The following is a 21,712-nucleotide window of genomic DNA, read 5'->3' as shown; positions in this document are numbered from 1 at the left end:
GTTAATCCACATGAAACAGATTTACCAACCAATAAAAATAATAAAAAAACCAAGATTTTCTGTAAGCAACTACCCAAGTTTTTAACTCCAACTACCTAAGACAATTTTGTAAGCAATAAATTGAAACCAAGATTACAAAGCATCTAGATTAATAACCATTGCCACTTTCTGTGAGAAAACAAGTGCTAAACTATAAGCATTTAAAGAGATTGCTATCTACCATACAGTTAGCATGCCTGATGGAGTCAGATAAATACATAAGATTGAGGAATTACCTGGTGAATACGAATTTCACCAAGGCGAATCTGTGCATATGCTTTATCTTTTGCCAAAGCAGGGATATCACTAAGAAAATACAAAACACCTCTTGATATGGTTAAAAAATATGGATCATTCAATAATAGCTGGGTAGAAAACTGGAGGAGAGAGAGAGAGAGCCAATTACCTTCATGAATACATATCCAACAATGAGCCATTATCATCCAGTAAATATAAATCGAATTAACTCCAACTGAAAAGGGAAGGTGTATTATAATAAAAATAGTATAATACAAGTCCAATGTTATTAAACATAGAGCATTGAGATGAGATCAAAATCACGACACAGCAAGTTACAAAGAAAACATAGAGACTTTATGGCTGAGATAAATATGCCAATTCTTACAAGATAAAAGCTACATTTACTTTCTGCAGTAGTTTGAGAAAAGAAGGAAAATCACCTTGAACTAATAAAGTTAAAGCAGCACTAAGAGACGCATTTGACCTAAACATTGCAAATGGCTTCTACTCCCCAATTTTTGGAACCCATGTACTCAAAGGAATTGAACAAATGGGTTGCTGAAGAATGGGCAAGGAGCTTAAAGAATGTCTAAAAAACCTGTAGATGCCTGAAAATTAGGCCCATGGATTAGTTTCTTAGTGCTGGACCCTCAAGTGACAATCCCACGAAGAAGTTTACATTTTAGTATCCCTAACAGCGAAGCAAGATGCAATAGCTGTAGAAAAGAACCATCCTGTGAAGAATGGATAATGGGAATAGTGGCCACCTTGTTTTGTAAATCCTTCTGATGCAAATGAGTGAATGGTTTTCCATCATTTTTGAATACTTCTGATGCAAATCCTTGTATATTTTTATTTTTAAAACAAAATGAATGTTCTCTCTTAATCCATCAGAGCATAGTAAGTCTTTCTGATATTTATGATGTCAGCCTTTGTACATATCATTTTAAAATACAAAGATTTAATTCTTCATAACTACCACAGTTCAACAAAACACTCTCAAGTTAATTCCAGAGATACCTCTTTCGAAATTAGAATGAAGTCTGATGCACTGAGAACTCCAACAAACTGACTCTTGCAAAAATCCCAGAGAAGAGCCACATAGAGTCCCTGGAAGTAGTTTCTCAAATGTCATCTTTTTAATATGACATTTGAGAAATAAGTTTTACACTTTTCTTTTGTCTTTATATTCCATAGTTTAATTCATTGTTCAAGTAATCTGAGCATAAGATTTGGATCTTTATAGCAGAGGACTGGGTTATAAAGTTTCAGTTTTTGTTGTGTTGAGATTGTGAATTTGGCTTATTCAATTACTAAAACACACAACATCCTTACCATACAGTGCACAAAAGTCTAATATTGCACCAAATAGTTAGGTCAAATGTACAAAACTTTGATAATTTCCATAACAATATATTGTTATATATATAGTTAAGTCAAATGTATTACTCACTGCCATTACAGCCTGTGAAGGAGGAGTTGGCCTGAAAACACATGTTGAACTTTAACAAATTAGAAGTATATTAAAACATAAAAAATAAGCAAGCAAAAACTGCACCATAATTGGCAACACGTCTGAATTCAATACAAAAAGCAGCTAGAAGTGAGAAATGTTCAAAGTCAAACTATCAGTTTGAACTCATTTATATTATCAAGCAAAAGCATATCAAAATACTGCCCTACATGAAATCAAGCAAAGGACCCTAAAATCTGTTACATCTTTGTCATAATGATCACCAACAAGGACAAATGTCGAAGCAAACATCAAGGGTCCCAGTGATACCTGATACTGGAAAGACTCATGAATCAATCAGAGAGTTCAACATAATCTCTTCATCAACAATTCTGCTTAAACAGCAACACCACACCTAATTAAGTTATAAACACTAAAAATAGTCTCAAATCTGCAGAACAATAAACTAGGTACTTAACAAACAAGTTTTTATCTTACTCGCACCCATCTAAATATAAACTTACAACTATGTTTCACAATTATTATCAAACATTGTCAACCCAATGCATGCTTCTTTTACTCTATGTTTCAAAATTTCAACTTTCATTGTTGTTAATCAATTAGAACAAAGGGCAGTTGCGAATGTTATCCATCCATATGTTATTAGATCTATGGAAGGATATATTTATTTCTAAGCACCCTAGAAAAAAGCTGAAAATATTAGTTTTGTAAAATATTAAATTTGAAGTTTTTTCTAAACGAGGAATAAGACATAGTATGCCACATACTTGTGATTACAGCATGTAATCATCAGTCCACTCTCAAGTTAACTATCAAATTATATAATCTAAGAATTTGTAATATTTTGAGTCAAAAAGACATGGTGAGTCTGAGATCATCCAAAAGGATTTTAATGTCAAGAGTGAATTACTTCAGAAATGTTGAGAGTAGTTTTAATGACCTCACCTTGTCTATGCAATTCTCGAACCCATTGTTTGGTTCGAGTGAATCTATCCTGAAGCCAATACATCATATAAATCACAAGCTGAAGAAAAAAATTATTGCAAAGATAGGATAATGGAATCTGGTGTAACAGGATCTCAAAAAATTAAAGCGTATAAACAACAAAGGTTCTCCAGAAATACATACTAGCAGAACTCCCAAGTTATGTTCTGGAGGTGCTTGGAACTCACGGAATCTCTATGGCATGAAATGTGGAGAAGTCAATACAACATAATTATTTAGGAAAATAAACACAAACAGAATAAACACGAAAAAATGTTTAAGATAATCCGTTTACTGAGAGTTAAATAGGAAGTACAACGTAATACGAAGTGGCACCTACTACATATTTAATTAATAGGACGGAGCTGGAAAAACACTTAAATTCTAAACAGGAAAAATCAAAGGAAACATGCTTTTAACTTGGCAATCTTACTTGAGTATCAGATGAGGCACAAATGCGCAGTACAAGATTTAGTTTTTTAATAAGTAATTATTAACAAACTGAATCAGGAGTTTGTTAACATTCTTTACCATTATATATTGTATAATATATCAGAAGTTTGGGAAACCCCATTAATCACAAACCTCTATAGCAAGTCAACATTTTCATAAAAATTAACAAGTCAAGACTAGCAAAAATAAGAGCAGGCAATCATCGCATTAACAAGTCAACTAGTAACAGATCCATGCACAAAATGTCTTCATTGCACACAGTATACACATCTTTTAGGCCCCCAAATAAGGATAGAAGCTAATCAAGTAAAAGAGAACTGATTCCGAAATTTTCAATGACCGTTATTAATAATTGAGCATGAAAAGGGCTTAATGTTTAAATCACTTACAAGTATACCAGAGGTTTCATCCCAATCATTTGGAAAATACTGCAACAAGTAGCCATAACAATGATATAAGAACAAATAAATAAGCCACGACTATAATAAGCCATATGATGAGAATATTCTTCTTCTAAGCCAAGAGAACAAAAGACTCACAAAATTCAAGAAATGCCAAAAAGAGCATGATAGCCACAACAATAATAAGTGCCAGTCTTCTGCATGGCAGAACAGCAATAGCACAGACAGATAATGGAGAAGGTTAGAAGCACAAACCAAACGCAAGGGTTCCTCAGTCATTTGTTAAAATATATAAAAAATTATACAGCTATGAGCTAGTAAATTTGGCATTTCCCAAAAATTATGCAACAATTCTAGATACTCTTAAAAATGGATCCTAGAATAAAATGACAAAATTTAAGAATGAAACATAATCAGGAATATACATGCATAAGTGACACAAAAACCTTTTAAGGTATCTGATTTGAAAATACACACACATTTTCTCTGAGAAACCAGTATAGAATTCACACTTTACAATAGGGGAGACTTTTACCTTGCAAATTGCAGTATTCAGCACTTAAAATGTAACTAAGATACTACCATAGTAACACTAGCATGTTGATAAGTTTGTTTATAGTTATTTCAGTACAACTTATAATTGAACAAACATAATCTATAAAATAAGAATTGAAATGATGATGAAGTTCATGGAGATGATGAAGTTCACAACAAGCACGCCTTTTTAATCAAGAGCCTCTGTATTAGCATAAGGTTCAACCAAATGCACTGGAACAATGTACACCTATCTTCAAAACTTATTGCGAGGTTGTACATCACAATCTGAAAATTTGAAAAATCCCCAAAGGCATTCACAAACTAAAAAATCCTTGTAAGCACACAAGAATTTGATGCAACATTTAAGGAAACACAACCAAATGCTGCCTTACCTTCATTTTACAACTACAGGGATCTAAATAATTCTGGATAATGTCATAGATTAGTGTATTTAGTTTACCTTTAGACCATAAAGCTCGAGCAATCACTTTGTCTGTAGGTCCTCACCTCTATTTGAAGGCAATGCTGATTTCAAAAAACTAACACATAAGTGATCTATTCTAAAAGATTGACTAGATATAACTTATAATCCGCAAAATGTATTTTAAAAAAAATACAAAGCAGAACAACTTATTGTGTTGAGATCTCATAGCAGATAGTCTATGAATGCTTTATATATATATATATATATATAAGTAGTTTAATCTATCAATACTTAGAGAAAACTTCTGGATTTTTTAAAAAAAAATAAATTGCATGTTGGTGGATCACAAAATAGAAATTAAAGCTGATAAAAATATATGAAAAAAGATGTAGCAGCAGGACCTAAATTTTAAACCAACCACCCCACCAACTTTTGAACCCTAAAGAAACCCAATTTCACCAATCCAGAACCACAACTCATATGCACAAAACAGACAAACAACACAAATGCACTAAAAAGACTCACAACTCAGATGCACAAAAAAAGAACCACAACTGAATTCACTACTAAAATGCCGCTGCACTAAAACAGAACCACATAACTGATGAAGTTTGTAGTGCGTGCAGTCACAAAGGCTAGTAGAATGCACAAAACACAAGCTGAACACCACTTCTCTTTCTTTTATATTTTCTTTATAAGTTTTACTAATTTGAAATATAAAATAAATATTAAACACATGTAGAGCATCTGAAGGCAAGAACCTTGTTGTTAAAAAATAGAGAAATGCACTAAAAATAGAGAGCAGTTACGATCTGTGATGAGTGAAAAATTGAAGTGAGTGTTGCGTGAGCAAAGGAGAAATGGGTGGGAGCTTACCGCTGTGAGAGATTCCCAGCAGCAACCCAAAATTCCACAAAACGTAGGAAAAATCCCCAAAACCCACGGACTGCGCAAATGAAATTCATTTCACAGAAATTTCATGGGAGTGGAAATTAACTTGAAGTGAATGTGGGTGTGTTCGTGAGAAGCAGAGAAGGAGAAGGGCCTTACCACCGATCGGCAACTCAGAACTCCAAGAACTCCCACAAACGCGCGCAACACCAAACCCACAAGAAATCTACAGTGGAGAGAGAGAGAGGGTCTACTATGAAGGCCTAGGGTTCGAAGTCAGAGGGTAGAACGAGAGAGAGAGAGAGAGAGAGAGAGAGAGAGATACGAAGATCAGTACCGTGCAAGAGAGGAAGAGAAGATGAGTTTGGCTCGGGGGGGAAAAATAAAACATTTCGTGCGTTTTGCCGCCCCAGACCAAGTAGCGACGATTTTAGTCCGTTGCAAGATGTTTTTTCGTTTTGCGGCGAAACAAAAAGCCGTAATAGAATTAAAAATCGTTGTAAATTAGGCCAACTCCATTTAAATCGCAAGTCGCGGTTAAAATGCCGCTGCGAATTTTGATTCACTGCAAAAAGTGACTTATTGCGGCGATTTTATTTGCAATAGAATAAAAATAGCCGCAATAAGTACTTTTTCTTGTAGTGCTTCTCTCATTTTACTATCCAAACAAGCCGTTTAATCTTGGATTTAGCTCAATAAATTTGAAGATTTATTTTTTCCTTCAGAGAATTGAAAAATCTATTCACTATCAGTTTATCATTATTTTGTGTGGTATTAAATTATTAAAAATCTTTATTATCTTATATTTTTTCTGCCAAATATTTAATTTCATATTAACAAACAATTAAAAAATTATAATAAGAAATGATGAATAACATTTCTGTCCTTTTGCCCTTAAAAGGATATAGACACAGAGGCAATAACATGGAGATGATATGTTTTTCTATTCTATCATATATATATATATATATATATATGGATAAGAATTTATATAGGTGGCCTCAAAACACTTAACATTGATATATAGATAAATTTTAGAATTAATTATAAAATCAGTACTTGAGTTTTCACGGTTTTGTATGCCTTAGTTTTCAATTTTTTACAGAATTGATATATGAAATTCATGAAATTTTCAAATAGTTACTTTAGTCAATTTAAAGGAAATATTTTAAAAGAATAAAGATCATAGAATAAAAAATAATGTTCAATTAATGATATAGAGAAATAATATATAATTTGATTAATGATGCATTACAAAAAATATTACTTAAAATAAATAGAATAAGTTTTAATTGGAGATTTTAGATAGAAATATAATATAAAAAAATAAATCATTGTTCGTGAATGATAAAGTCAACGTTGCTTCCTTGGGTTACCATTATTTTATATGTTTGCAACTAATCTCATCTGGAGTGTTTTTATTTTTATTTATTTTTGTTCCTGTAAAGCGAAAGAAACAATCTGCGACGAGCAGAATAATTGAGTAAGTATTTTTTAATATAATTTTTATTTGAAAATTTGAAAACTTGAATTATTTTTTATGTTTTATTCAGAAGTTTAAAAAAATTATATTAATTATGTAATGATTAGATGAGAAAATTTAAAATTTAAAACTGAAAAATGTTTATACTTAATGATATTTGAACAAAAAAAATATAAAATTCTTTACAATGAGATGAAATATATTTCCAAACGAGTCTTTGTGTTTCGTAACTCTCTGCCGATCTGGACTGCCTTTTTATTTTTTTTTTAATATTCTTTTGTTCCCGTAAAGCACAAGAAGCGATCTGCTGCGAGCGATCTGCTGCGAATCATTAAGCAAGTCCAATACCGTAAATTGAGAAGAAAAGCATACTAACCGTAAGGCCATTTCTACCTTTTTTCTGTTTTGCTTTCTAGTTTATTTTTATGCTAGAGCCATACCATTTGAGAACTATTCCACGGTAGAATTCTTCTCAAAAGTGAAATCTCCTAAGATCAACGGTATATGGATTTTACAGTTTTAATAGTTATTTTTATTTTTGGTATTAGCGTTTCACTAGTTACTAGATCCAGCTTATTAAATTGCTTTTCTTTTTATAAAAAAAAAAAAAAAAATAGTAACCAATTAGATTTTAAGAGTTTCACAAAGAATTGATACATAATCTAAATAGCCGGCCTGATCCCAATAGCAAGATTATTGTTTTCACTATCCTTTTATGAGAGTAATATTCCCATCAAATCAGCTTCTTTTCCACTGTCCTCTTTTTGAAGGCCGAAACCCCAAACAGTTCTTAGGTAGCTGATCACCGATTAGAGCAACTTACACATTTCGATGCTAATTCTACACTATTCAATTCTAGCATCTAGGGGTATTCCATTACGCCATAGTTTCCATACAAATATATTGACCTTTGTGGGATCGATATTGTTAAATATAAATTTGGAAGGAGGAAATTTGGGACTTGAGTCCCTCAATAAGTTCCGTGCAGACTTCAAAGTAAAAAATATTTAGAGTTAAGTTTCGATACTCTAGTGTCAATTCCTTGTCACAGCCTGATGGAGAATTTGTTTACCTCTTGAAGCAAAGCTGATTTATTCAGTGCCTAAACGTACTTTGGATGCACCATCCAGTGGTTGAGCATAGATCTCCGACCTGTAAGTGAGGATGAGTCATGATGACAAAACCTTCTGAACTAAGGATCCATTCCCTGTTCAATTCCCAAACCAAAGAGATGTTGAACCGTCTCGAATAATCCATTGGCTTTCTTGTTGAATAATGGGTAGAAATCTGCATATAATCTTCCATGTTGGTGAAGGAAGCTCTTGACAGTAAGGCACTCCACTAATGCTTTCCCTCTATGAAAATGAAGGGTACAGTATTTCCAATCAGTTCAGCTACTTTTACGATTTTGAAAGCCTGAATAGAAAGATAGATAATAATTCCCACTACGGAAATTGGAACCTAAGCCATAGTACTAGAAAAATCACCTGCCAGTTGTCTGACTTTTAAATTTGAATGGAAGAAATGCCTCAAACCATTATTATCTCCATTAAAAAAGAACGTGTTTCTGTAAAACTATGAATATGTAATGGAGGATGATGTAGGTGAATACAGGGAAGGGTATGGGTTGCCTTGCTTCGAGGGTAGCTCCTCCAAAAGAATTTAGAGAGAGAGAAGAAAGAACAATTAGAGAAAGAAAATAGAAATATTATAAAATCTGACCTAACAAATCCGTACCAGGACTACAATGAAGAGAAAAGCTTCCATGGGTTTAAAACCCAATTTCACACCAGTCAATAGATGAACGAGACATAGGCATTCCAGGAAAATGAAAGCTGAACTCGCATCCATCCAATTTCGCTCTCCCTCGCTCCGAATATCTCTCCCTCCTCCATCTCTGCACTCAAGCTTTTCTCAGAAAACTATTCAACAACAACGAGCCTCTGATTACAATATACAAAATACTAGAGTTTATTGTTGATGGTGCCTTTACGTTCCTTGGCATTCCTTATATTCTCAGCCTAACTCGTGATTTTAGGATTTTACCGTAGCCTCGTTTAGCTCGGAAAATTGCACATTAAACAAGACACCACCAGGTAATTTCCTGAAAGTTTAGTTCCGAGGGAGAAAATTTACCAAAGATTATCTTCCAAGAATTTTAATTTCAGGTGACCAGCAAATTAGAAATCTATGCATCACCATTGTCAAAGAGGAAGCTTCAAACATAAGCAGAAATCAACATGGGTCTAGCAGCGTGTGCAAAAAGTTGAATGAAAAATCAGCAGTGGACTTCATTTCACTTTTTAGACAATTCAATATGGACTAAATATCCTCCCATCTCGGATGCTGCTTATCCACTGCTACAAAATCATGAAAAACTCCATCAACAACTACACTGTTGCAACCAGCTATCTTTTTTACTCCCTTGCTTTCCATGAGTTCCCTTAACTTGTATGAGCAGCTCCATCTTCCCAAGTAGCATATATGTTTGAAAACAAAATATATCCGCCTGATTCGTAGGTTCTGGCTTTAGCAACTCCCTCAAAGCTATCTCTGCTAGTTCCATGTTTCCATGAGCTCTACAAGCACCCACAACTGATCCCCATATGGATTGACTTGGTTCCATTGGCATCTTGTCAATCACAATTTTAGCTTCAGCCAGCCACCCTGCTCTTGCAAAAAGATCCACCAAACACCCATAGTGCTCGACTCTTGGGTGAATACCATAATTTTCTTTCATGCTATTGAATATTTTGAGCCCTTCATCCACAAGTCCACTGTGACTACAAGCAGTAAGAACAGCAATAAATGTCACCTTATTTGGCAGTACATCTCCTGCATCTCGGAGAACAATTCAAGAGCTTTCCATTTGCTTGGTTCGTCGTCGTGAGTCGTGGAGGGGTTTTTTAATTTTTCTAAGAAAAGCTTGAGTAAAGAGATGGGGGGAGGGAGAGAGATTTGGAGGGAGGGAGAGCGAAATTGGGTGGACACGGGTGTTTTGACTAAAAACAATTCTAGAATGCGGAATTACACTTTAGAAACAAGAATTGATAGGTTTTAATGCCAAGAAATAAATACCTCCGGCCATTGATACTATTCACTGTTTTGTTGTGTTTCTCTCTGTGTTTGGCACTTCCAAACTCTTCTCCACTCTATTTAGATGGTGTAATACCGAAGGAAATTGAGTGAGTGAGTTTGGGGACCAAACACTGTATTTATAGCCGAAGCCTCCATCAAACTTCGGTGTTTATGTGTCCCACGTGATCCTATTTTTATGGGATCAATTATCAACGTGATAGAAGAGTGTTGGACCACTTCAATGACTCTTAAGTGATAGACTCGTTCTCACAGACGTCTCCGTGAGAAACGGTCAACATTCTCCCACTTGGTCCACACTCCTAATCAAAGATTTCATCTTAAACACATCGATAATCTCCATTTAAGTAATAAATACATGAATCATGGCGATAGGTCCTCTAATGACGAGTATTACCTTTCATGTATTAGTATGTATTTATTCTTTAAACATTATAATTTATGTGGGAACAATTTCTTAATGAATAAACCCTATGTTTATTCTTGGTCCAACATAGATGAATTTTTCTCAAAATTTAAATTAAGATGCACATCAATATAAGAAAAAACATCAAAATATTTATGAATTTCATTAAAATAACATTGTTCATACAATGAAAAATTACATAATGGAACCAAGTCCCATGTTCACTACATGATCCTTGAATTTCAACGGTGGCATGCCCTTAGTCAAAGGATCATCGATCATTAGTTCAGTGCTTACGTGCTCAATGACCACTTTATTTTCTTTAACACGTTCCCTTATGGCTAAATATTTAATGTCGATGTGTTTACTCTGACTCCCACTTTTGTTGTTTTTAGCCATAAAAACAGCAGCTAAATTGTCGCAATACATTCTCAATGGCCTAGAGATCGAATCTATAATTCTAAGTCCAGAAATGAAACTCTTAAGCCATACACCATGTGAAGTAGTCTCAAAACAAGAGACGAACTCTGCTTCCATAGTGGAAGTGGCAGTCAAAGTCTGTTTGGTACTCCTCCATCATATAGCTCCATCGGCCATCAAAAATATGTATCCTGATGTTGATTTGCGTGAATCAATACAACCAGCAAAGTCAGAATCTGAGTAGCCAATTACTTCCAGATTATCCGTTCGTCTATACATAAGTATATATTCTTTGGTTCCTTGAAGGTACCTCATTACTTTCTTTGCAGCTCTCCAGTGGTCTAAACCTGGATCACTCTGATATCGTCTCAACATTCCTACAACAAATGCAATGTCAGGTCTTGTACAGACCTGAGCATACATTAGGCTTCCGACAGCAGAAGCATATGGAATGTTCTTCATTTGTTCCCTCTCAAGGTCGTTCATTGGGCATTGGTTCAAATTGAACCTATCACCCTTCACAATGGGAGCTACACTTGGTGAACAATCCTTCATCCGGTATCTCTCTAAAACTTTATTAATGTAGGTTTCCTGAGACAGACCCAAGATACCTTGAAATCTGTCTCTATGAATCTTAATGCCAATGACATAAGATGCCTCACCCATATCCTTCATATCAAAATTTTTAGAGAGGAATTGTTTCACCTCATGCAGCAAACCCTTATCATTGGTTGCTAGTAAAATGTCATCCACATATAAAACAAGAAAATATGTTTTACTCCCACTGACCTTCTGGTATATATATTGATCCATAACGTTTTCTACAAAACCGAATGAAGAAATTACATTATGGAATTTCAAATACCATTGTCGAGATGCTTGTTTTAAACCGTATATGGATTTCTTGAGCTTGCAAACCAATTGATCACCATTACTAGAGTGGAATCCTTCAGGCTATTTCATGTAAACCTCCTCCTCTAGATCTCCATTGAGAAATGCTGTTTTCACATCCATTTGTTGCAACTCTAAGTCAAAATGGGCTACTAATACCACAATAACACGCAATGAATCTTTCTTAGATACAGGAGAGAAAGTCTCCGTGTAATTGATTCATTCTTTCTGAGTGAATCCTTTAGCAACGAGTCTTGCCTTGTATCTCTCATTGTTGCCCAATGAGTCTTTTTTAGTTTTAAAGACCCATTTACATCCAATGGCTTTTACACCATTAGGCAACTCAACAAGATCCCAGACTTCATTACTCTTCATAGAATTCATCTCTTCCTTCATGGCATTGTACCATAATTTTGATTTTTTACAACTCATGGCTTGTGAAAAGAACTCGGGATCATTTTCGACTCCAATGTTATAGTCAGATTCTTGTAGATACACAATATAATCACTAGGAATTGCTGATCTCCTTGCTCTAATTGTAAGGCCCTGCCTCTTCATCAAAGTGGCCCGGATCAGTGTGTGAAAATGGCCCAGCCATTTTCGTGTTTAGTGAGAATCCTGAACGACGTCGTTTTTGAGGTGAGTGTTTTCTCCTTCAACTTCCGTTTCTTTCCGCATTTCTCTGTTTCAGTTTCAGTTTCTCCCGCATCTCTCTCGCGCACGTCTCTCTCTTCTTTTCGGTTTCATCTTTATTTCCTGTTGTTGGCATTAGTTTGAGTTTCCGAATCCCATGCCCTAGACCTCCTCACGTGGATTTCTGTTGCTGCGTTGCTTCTGGTTTCCCGAGTGTTGCCGTCTGCTATACTCTGTTTTTCCTCCATTTCTGCATTTTGGTTTCCGTCTGCAACTCACAGGCATCAATTCGCATCCCCTCCATTTTCGATTGGTAAGGGTTTTGGCTGTGAGTTTGAGTAGTTTTTGTGAGTTTTTCTGGTTGTTGCGTGGTGAGTATTTCGGGTTGGTGTTTTGTCCTAGGTTTGGATTATTTGAAGTTTCATTGTAGTGGAATTGTTGGACTGGTGGTGGAGAAAATATTTGGAAGTGTTAGTTTATACTTTATGTTATGGAGTTGGGAATGGAAAGAAGAGTGCTTTGTGTAGTGTAAACTGGTTTTGTTGGCAAAATCTGCGTACTTCGCTCGAGCAGATTGTCGAGCGCGATTCGAGCGAACAGCCAAATGAGCATTGGCTTGAGCGGAGTGTCGAGCGAGACTCGAGCGAACCTCTCTGACTTGCATTCGCTCGAGCGGAGTGTCGAGCGAGACTCGAGCGAACCTCTCTGTCTTGCTTTAGCTCGAGCGGAGTGTCGAGCGAGACTCGAGCGAACCTCTCTGACTTGCCTTCGCTCGAGCGGACTGTCGAGCGAACTTGGCTCGAGCCAACTGTCAAGCCAACTTTCAGCAAACATTTTTTTTAGGTCCAAATCAGTCTTCACTTATAACCAACATACTGAGTTTAGTATAGAATATTTTGGCTCGAAGGGTGGGCTGTCCGGATTGTTATTTGGCTAGTTAAGTTTGATTAAACTCGTTGAATTATGGTCTAGAGTTTGAGTCTTGAGTTGTTTAAGACCAATTGTGTATTGTTGGATTTTAATATTTAGTTTATATTATCTTATGAATAGGTGGCGAGACGGATAGAGACCGTATCCAAGTCATAGATAATACACTGCAGGAGTCAGGTAAGTGGGATTCCTATGCTAGGTTTTATACAAGTTAATAAGACTGAGGCTGTTTTTATGAAAAACTTGCATAATTTTGTGTTATGTTCTTGTGAAAATAAAGATCAACCTCGGTCACTCATCTGCATTATTCATGAAATCTGTGTGAAAAAGGAAAAAAAAATATGTTTTGGCATGCATTGTGTAGACATGAGCTAAATTCTGTCATGTGGTTTCTGAAATCTGGAAAAGAGCGATATTGAGGATATGAAAAGTTGTGCATTTTTTTTAGAAAGAGGTTCTGGCTTTTGTGTTCAGCGTGTGTAACCGTCTGATTCTGTTTTGGTACTCTGTATTATTTTGTTATAACATCTGAAAACCTTTGGCATGGTGTACTGGTTTTCGTATCTGATTCTGTCTCTGCTTTGCTCTACTCTGCTCTGTTATGCTCTGCTCTGTTTGGGTTGGTACCAACTTCTCTGTCTCTGAGTGCACCCACTTTGGATACAAAGTGGTTTTATTGTGGTCTTTCCTGTGTGCACACTCGGGGCTCCGAGAAGAATAAAGGAAAGATTTCACCTCTGTCTCTGCCTGGTTTGGCCACCGGGGTTAGCACAACCCTACCACGGGGGTGAAACATGGTCTCTGCTCTGTTTGATGCTCTGTTTTGATTTGATGATGATACTCAGTTTATGTTATGCCAAAGTACCATGGGTTTTACTTGTTTTAAAACCATCGCTCTGTTATTTTGAAAATATGTTCTGTTCTGCATGATAACTCTGGAAAAATATTTTGTTCTGCATACTCTCCTTGATAAATGCTCATGTTTGCACGCTAGCATATGATTTCTGCTTATTGAGTTGTTGATGACTCACCCCCTGTCATTATAATATTTTTCAGATGATGTGGTGAGTCCAAATGAGGACCTGGATTAGAATGCTCTTTGTGTCTAAAGCTGAGGAGATGTTGGTAGAAGAAGGACTTCTGGTGTTCTTAGTTTTAATATCTTTGGGTTTTATTTATGTCTTGAGTTTAGTAAGATTTATGAAATATTTAGTCGGTTTGTTATGACTAGCGGGAAGTTATGGACCCCTTTGGTTTATTATTATTACATTAAAGATTGTGTGGAGTTTATAATGAGATTATTGAGAAGATTTGAGATTGATTTTCATTTATGAAGTTGTTGGAGATTATCCTTTGGATGTGTTGGGAGACATGTTTATGAGTGACAGGTAGTAATTCTCCAAGCCACCCGGGTTTGGGGCGTTACACTAATAGATCTTCTTAATGTTACACCATCATCTTCTTGAGAAGTATGTGGTTCAATTTGTTGTTCAAAAGTTGTTGGCAACTCTTGAACTACTTGATCTACTGGAACGTCATCAGCAGCTTGTGGAATGTCAATGATTGGTTGTTCAACACCAGTTTGCACTTGAGGGATATTGTAAACAATAACCATTTTATCACTTGAGGTGGAAGATTGATATTCTGAATGATCATTCTCAGAAACTATGTTCCTGGTTTGATCACTCCCACTGATCAAGTCATTTTCAATAAACTTTGCATTTCTTGATTCCACAATCCTAGTGCTGTGAGATGGAAAATAAAATCTATAACCCTTAGACCTTTCAGCATATCCAATGAAATACCCACTAATGGTCCTTGGGTCTAGTTTCTTGTCTTGTGGATTATAAATTCTCACCTTAAACGGGCATCCCCAAACGCGCATATGTCGCAAATTCGATTTCCAACCTTTCCATAATTCAAATGGCGTTTTAGGAACAGCCTTGGTTGGATCTCGGTTTAATATATACACTGCCGTCTTAAGTATTTCAGCCCACAATGATTTAGGAAGATTGGAGCTGCTAAGCATACTCCGCACCATGTCCAATAATGTTCGGTTTCTTCTTTCTGCTACACCATTCTGGTCCGGTGAACCAGGCATGGTGTACTGGGCAACAATCTCATACTCTTGAAGAAACTTTGCAAATGGCCCAGGTGCTTGTCCATTCTCTGTGTATCTACCATAATATTCTCCACCTCTATCTGATCTCACGATCTTAATTTGCTAATCGCATTGTTTCTCTACTTCAGCCTTAAAGATTTTAAAGGTATCTAATGCTTCATTCTTGTTATGAAGCATGTAGAGATACATATATCGTGAGTAATTATCTATAAAAGAGATTAAGTATTGCTGACCATGTGAGTCCATGTCTGCACTACATATATCAGTATGTATGATCTCTAATATTTCTAAACTCCTATTGGCACCTTTCTTTGACTTGTTGGTCTGCTTTCCTTTTATGCAGTCCACACAAGTCTCAAAATCAGTAAAATCCAGAGTATTAAGTACCACTTCATTTACTAATCTTTTCATTCTATCTATGGAGACATGACCTAATCTCCGGTGCCATAATTTAGAGGAATCCTCATTAATAACACATCTTTTAGTGCCAGTGTGAACATGCATTGAATCATAAGTGGTATTGTTTTGTAAATTAATGCAGTAAAGACCATCAAACAAAATACCATTCCCAATACAATCAGATTTATAAAATAAACTGAATGTTGAATTTGAAAAATTAAAGGAATATTCAAAAGGTACTAGTCTTGAAACTGAAATCAAGTTTCTAGAGAAACTTAGAACATAAAAGGTCTTTTCCAACTTTAAAACAAAACCATTAGATAAAATTAAATAGCAAGTTCCTACAGCTTCCACATGCGAGCCCATCTTGTTTCCTGATAAGATGCTTCATTCACTTTCCACTGGCTTCCTTAGGTTTTGCAAACCCTGCAAGGAATTTGAAATGTGGATTGTTGATCCAGAATCAATCCACCATGTGTTAATATTGACATTAACCATATTAGATTCATAACAAACAAGTGAGGTTGGATTACCTTTGTCTGCAAGTCATTTCTGGATTTTGGAGCATTCCTTCTTCATGTATCCTTTCTTTTTACAGAAAAAACACTTGGAATCTTTCTTAATACCACATTGGGGAGGTATTTTGCCTTTTCCTTTCAGTTTGGCTTGAGATTTGCCCCTTCCATGCGTTGCCAGCATTGCACTTTCACCTTGTTCCATCATCAGTCTCCCTTCCTCTTGAACACACATGGTCATGAGTTCATTAATTGACCATTTATCTTTATGTGTGTTGTATAAGATTTTGAAGGGTCCATATTGATGCGGGAGGTTGTTCAAGATGTAGTGCACCAGGAAGGACTCTGACATTTCAACCTCGAGTTTCTTCAATTGAGCCACATTGTCTCTCATTTGTATGATGTGCTCACGCACACCTTTCACACTGGTGAGCCTTAGGGATGAGAACTTCATGATTAGGGTGCTTGCTAGTGCCTTGTCTAAAGTGACAAATTGTTCATCAATGGCCTTGAGCAAGTCTCGGACTTTTTCATGCTGATCGACAGAACCACGAATACCAACAGAAATTCTAGTCTTAATGAACATCATGCTAAGGCAATTAGATCGCTCCCATTGCTCATAAAGTGCGATGGCTGCTGCATTGCTGGTATCAGTGAGTGCTGGTGGTTCGTCTTTCCTAATAGCATAGTCTATATCCATCCACCCTAAATGAAGAAGAACTCTCTCATTCCAGACTTTGTAATTATCTCCCTTACGTTCAGGGATATTATAACGAATATCAGAGAAATTTGTAGGTTGTGTAACTGCATATAGATTACATGCTTACGTTAAAATTGAGGCCTAAATAAATATTCATGTGTTACCAATGTAAATCATGCTTTAAAAATTGAATCTAATGACATAAAATTGCTTGTGGGCTAAATTTTTAATTCAAGTAGATCCAATTAATCTATATGATAGAATTTTATCAAATTATTTACTTAATTCATAATTCTAAAGGGTATATTATAATTTGATGTATATTCTATCTTAGACTTTTATGATAAAACTATCAAATTATTTACTTAATTCATAATTTCTGTGAGTAATTTATGAATAACTTGATATTTTATCCTAATTAATAATATAAATATAATAAAAATTCCTGTGGGATAAAATTTATTATATTAAGTATAATTAATTACAATTAATGTCCAATATTCTTTATGCGATCCTAATCAATCATAATAATTTTACTTAATTAAAGATGCTATGGCTATTCTCTAGTTAACATAAAATTACATGGATCACTAGACATTCAAATTGCATAAGACTAGCTTAATATTATGAATTACATAATTTTAACTAATACTAACATGTTATTATTTGCTGCGTTTCTCTCTGTGTTTGGCACTTCCAAACTCTTCTCCACTCTATTTAGATGGTGTAATACGGAAGGGAATTGAGTGAGTGAGTCTGGGGACCAAACACTGTATTTATAGCCGAAGCCTCCATCAAACTTCGGTGTTTACGTGTCCCACGTGATCCTATTTTCATGGGATCAATTATCAAGGTGATGGAAGAGTGTTGGACCACTTCAAGGACTCTTAAGTGATAGACTCGTTCTCACGGACGTCTCCGTGAGAAACGGTCAACAGCGGGTTCAGCTTTCATTTTTCTGGAATGCCTACGTGTCATTCATCTATTGGCTGGTGTGAAATTAGATTTTAAACCCATCCAGCTGGAAGCTTTTCTCCTACAATGAAATAGAATCCTTCATAGCCCTCTTCACCTCAGGATTGACGTGTGACAGTTTCGTACATCCTCCTTAATAGCACAAGACAATCAAAAAGAATCCTCCAATCTAGCACAAGACAATCAAATCCTCCAATCTAGTTTGGGGTGAGAATATCTAATAAGTGTTAGAGAATGTTTGTGAATAGTAGTGAAAAAGTAATAATAGAATAATGAATAGTAGGTAAAAAGTAATGAATAGTAAAAAAGTAGGTGAAAAGTAATAATAAAGTAAAGAATAATAGTGAGAGTACTTGAGGTACTCTTGGTACCCAAACGTAGATTATTTTTTAATGGAAAATAGTACAAAATTACTGCCAATTTGTATGCTTGGAGTAGAGATTGTACTATTTATCTAGAATATGAGGCATGCTCCCTCTATTCGCATTAACAATTAAAAATCTTGTTATATAATTTTTTGCCAAAATTAGTGAGAATTTGTATGCTTTGTATTAGGAACAGAGACTTGTACAACTTCTCTACAATATGAGCAAGCCAAATAGTACACTCTCCACTCGTATTGAGAAAAAGCTTGTTGTCTTGCCTCGAATTGCTACAGAGCGTTGTATGGGTAAAGTGCATGAGGAGTTACGTGACGTAAACGAGAAGGCTTATAAGCCTGTGCTACTTGCCATCGATCCTTACAACGACCAAGGCGAGGTTGGTCACTACTCATTATTCATTCTTAACTGCCCTTACTGCATCTGTTGACCCTACCTCCTATTCGGAAGCTAGTCGCCACTCTCACTGGTGTGAAGCTATGTCCTCTGAACTCCGTGCTCTTGAGGAAAACTCTGCTTGGACTCTTGAACCTCTCCCTCCTGGTAAACAACCCATTGGTTGCAAGTGGGTCTTTAAGACCAAATTACGAGTAGATGGTACTGTTGAGCATCACAAAGCTCGCCTCGTGGCCAAAGGCTACACTCAAGTTGAAGGCATTGACTATCATGAAACCTTTGCACCAGTCGCCAAAATGACCACAATTCGTTGTGTTCTGGCTATTGTTGCCGCCAAAAATTAGATTATTCACCAAATGGATGTCAACAATGCATTCTTACACGGAGACCTTGATGAGAAAGTTTACATGAAACTTCCTCCCGGTTATTGTCTTAAGGGGAGACACGGGTTTGTCGTCTATGGAAATCTCTCTACGGTCTCAAGCAGGCCTCCCGGAATTCATTTTTTAAACTAACATATGTTCTTCTTACTGCAGGTTTTGTTCAGTCTCAGGCAGACCATTCTCTTTTTACTTTGATCACTGCTACCAACCTCACCATTGTTCTTGTTTATGTTGATGACATCTTGGTTGTCGGCAATGATCTTTCTCAGGTTACCTACTTCAAAACCATTATTTCCACTCACTTCAAAACTAAGGACCTTGGCCCTCTCAAATATTTCCTTGGACTTGAAGTTGCTCGCTCTCCTTCTGGCATCTTTCTCAATAAATGAAAATATGCCCTGGACATCCTTCCTGATAGTGGCCTTCTTGGTTCTCATCCTGCTTCCTTCCCTATGGAACAAAACCTGAAGCTAAGCGACACTGATGGTGACCTTCTTCCTGATCCAGGCTCCTACCGACGGTTAGTTGGATGCCTCATTTATCTCACCATTACCAGACCCGATATTGTTTTTGCAGTGAACATTCTCAGCCAATTTATGCATGCCCCCTGGGTTCCGCACATGACCGCTGCCACACGTGTTCTTTGCTACATTAAAGGCATTCCAGGCCAAGGCATATTCTTTTCTTCCTGCAATGATTTGCATGTTAGTGCTTATACTGATTCTGATTGGGCCAGTTGCCCCACCACTAGTCGCTCCACTATCGGTTTCTTCATCACACTTGGTTCTAGTCCCATTTCTTGGCATACTAAGAAACAAACTACAGTTATTCGCTCTCTACAGAAGTTGAATATCGCGCCATAGCCGTCACTACATGTGAACTCGTCTGGATTCGGCAGCTACTTCATGATCTTGGCATCTCTCACAAAGATCCTTTGACTCTCTATTGTGACAATCAGTTTGCCCTCCACATTGCTCAAAATCCAATTTTTCACGAGTGCGCCAAACATATTGAAATTGATTGTCACATTGTGTGTGACAAACTTCGTTTGGGTCTCTCCACCACCGCTCATCTTCCATCTTTCGAGGAGATTGCCGACATCTTCAACAAAGCCTTGGGTTCTGATCTTTTTCATCATTTATCTCGCAAGTTGGGCATTACGGATCTTCATGCGCGAACTTGAGGGGGAGTATTACAGCACATCAGAATCTCCATGATTCTCGCACATCCCACTAGTTTTGCTACCCAATATTTGATTTCCTTGTATAGCTATTATTTGATTTTCTTTCCATGTAAAGCATTACCCGTACATAACTATATATTTTGTAAACCTTTTTCAATGAATTATAGAGTGAATTATTCAGCAAAACTATTGCTTAACAATTGGCTCCAATATTGGAAGCTAGATTAACAAACAATATCCCAGCCAGTTAAGTGCCATTACTTTTAGTTTCCATAGAATTTGTTTTATAGTTAAAATCTTCTTTCTTACCTCTTAAGTTTTTTTTCCCTTATTAGATCTACGGTCTACTTTCTTAATAACTGCAGGCGTATGGGGAAGACACAGCGGTGGGGAATTCAAAGGAAATATGGATCCATGTTTTGACCAAAATGGTCTGCCTAGCTATTTAATTTGTAGATATTGCTTTATAATTGGCGCTAAATCTCCAGCTCTAGTTTCTAATTAAGAGATAAGGACTTTGATCATGAGTAGCATGAGCAAGATGCTTGATTCACAGGGCCTCTATTATCCTCTTGATTTTACTCTTAATTTCAGTTGAAACGACTCCAGTATTATTGGAAGCCGAAGCGAACATCCCAGCCAGTTAATTGTCATTTTTCGTTTCCATATATGGAAGTTAATTTATGATGGACTTTTTAATCTGCTTTCTTGTTTAAAAGTTGGATAGCTAATTACTATTAATTTGTTGGGTTGTCATGTATAGATCAAGTAGTACCAAAGACGACAAGATTCCACGGCAAGTTTGGAGACAATAAAATCGGTGGTGGCCAACATCATTCTCCAAGTGCCAGACAGTTCAATTATGTGCCACCGCCTCTGGCCGCTCGTCTCATGTGAAAGCCATGCCATTAGCCATATATGTTCCCTTTCTTTTTTGGCGGGGTTTTTGAGTATTATATATCTATCTATTACTATATATAAAAGCCAAGTTCGACATTCATCCCACGTCCTGCGGTTTTTTTTTTTTTTTTTTTTTTTTTTTTTTTTTTTTTTTTTATAGTAGAAACTTCTTTCATTAATAAGAACACGATTACAACATAGAATCTGACCAAATAACTTGTGCAATACATTCAGTAAAAGTGCCCCACCAAGTTATCAAATCATCTATATTCCATGCAAGTTTTGCCAACCCATGGGCTGCACCATTGCCTAAACGGCTGTTGTGTTGAATAGAGCAACAAGGGAATCTCAGCATTAGTTGCTTGATTTGTTGCACCAGATTGCCATGGAGGGATCTTGATGTGGTGTCGCTTTGCACTTCATTCACCATTAGTAAGGAGTCACTTTCTATCACCAA

The 21,712-nt window shown here is 36.2% G+C and overlaps 3 long non-coding RNA genes across 3 annotated transcripts; 1 reads left to right on the top strand and 2 right to left on the bottom strand.

The window, feature by feature from the left end:
* Window positions 1-496: 496 nt before the first annotated feature.
* Window positions 497-1,057, bottom strand: LOC121254569. The gene is made up of 3 exons (XR_005938663.1): window positions 959-1,057; window positions 720-887; window positions 497-511 (listed from the first exon to the last, which is right to left on the bottom strand). It is a non-coding gene; the product is annotated as an uncharacterized LOC121254569 (long non-coding RNA).
* Window positions 1,058-3,735: 2,678 nt separating this feature from the next.
* Window positions 3,736-17,751, bottom strand: LOC121254585. Its single transcript, XR_005938667.1, has 4 exons — window positions 17,741-17,751; window positions 17,158-17,160; window positions 4,589-5,106; window positions 3,736-3,788 (listed from the first exon to the last, which is right to left on the bottom strand). It is a non-coding gene; the product is annotated as an uncharacterized LOC121254585 (long non-coding RNA).
* A 2,808-nt stretch (window positions 17,752-20,559) lies between these two features.
* Window positions 20,560-21,353, top strand: LOC121254577. Its single transcript, XR_005938666.1, has 2 exons — window positions 20,560-20,997; window positions 21,119-21,353. It is a non-coding gene; the product is annotated as an uncharacterized LOC121254577 (long non-coding RNA).
* The last annotated feature ends 359 nt before the right edge of the window (window positions 21,354-21,712 follow it).

This window comes from Juglans microcarpa x Juglans regia, chromosome 1D (assembly GCF_004785595.1).
Source record: "Juglans microcarpa x Juglans regia isolate MS1-56 chromosome 1D, Jm3101_v1.0, whole genome shotgun sequence".
NCBI lineage: Eukaryota > Viridiplantae > Streptophyta > Magnoliopsida > Fagales > Juglandaceae > Juglans > Juglans microcarpa x Juglans regia.
This window is presented reverse-complemented; position numbering and strand designations above follow the sequence as displayed.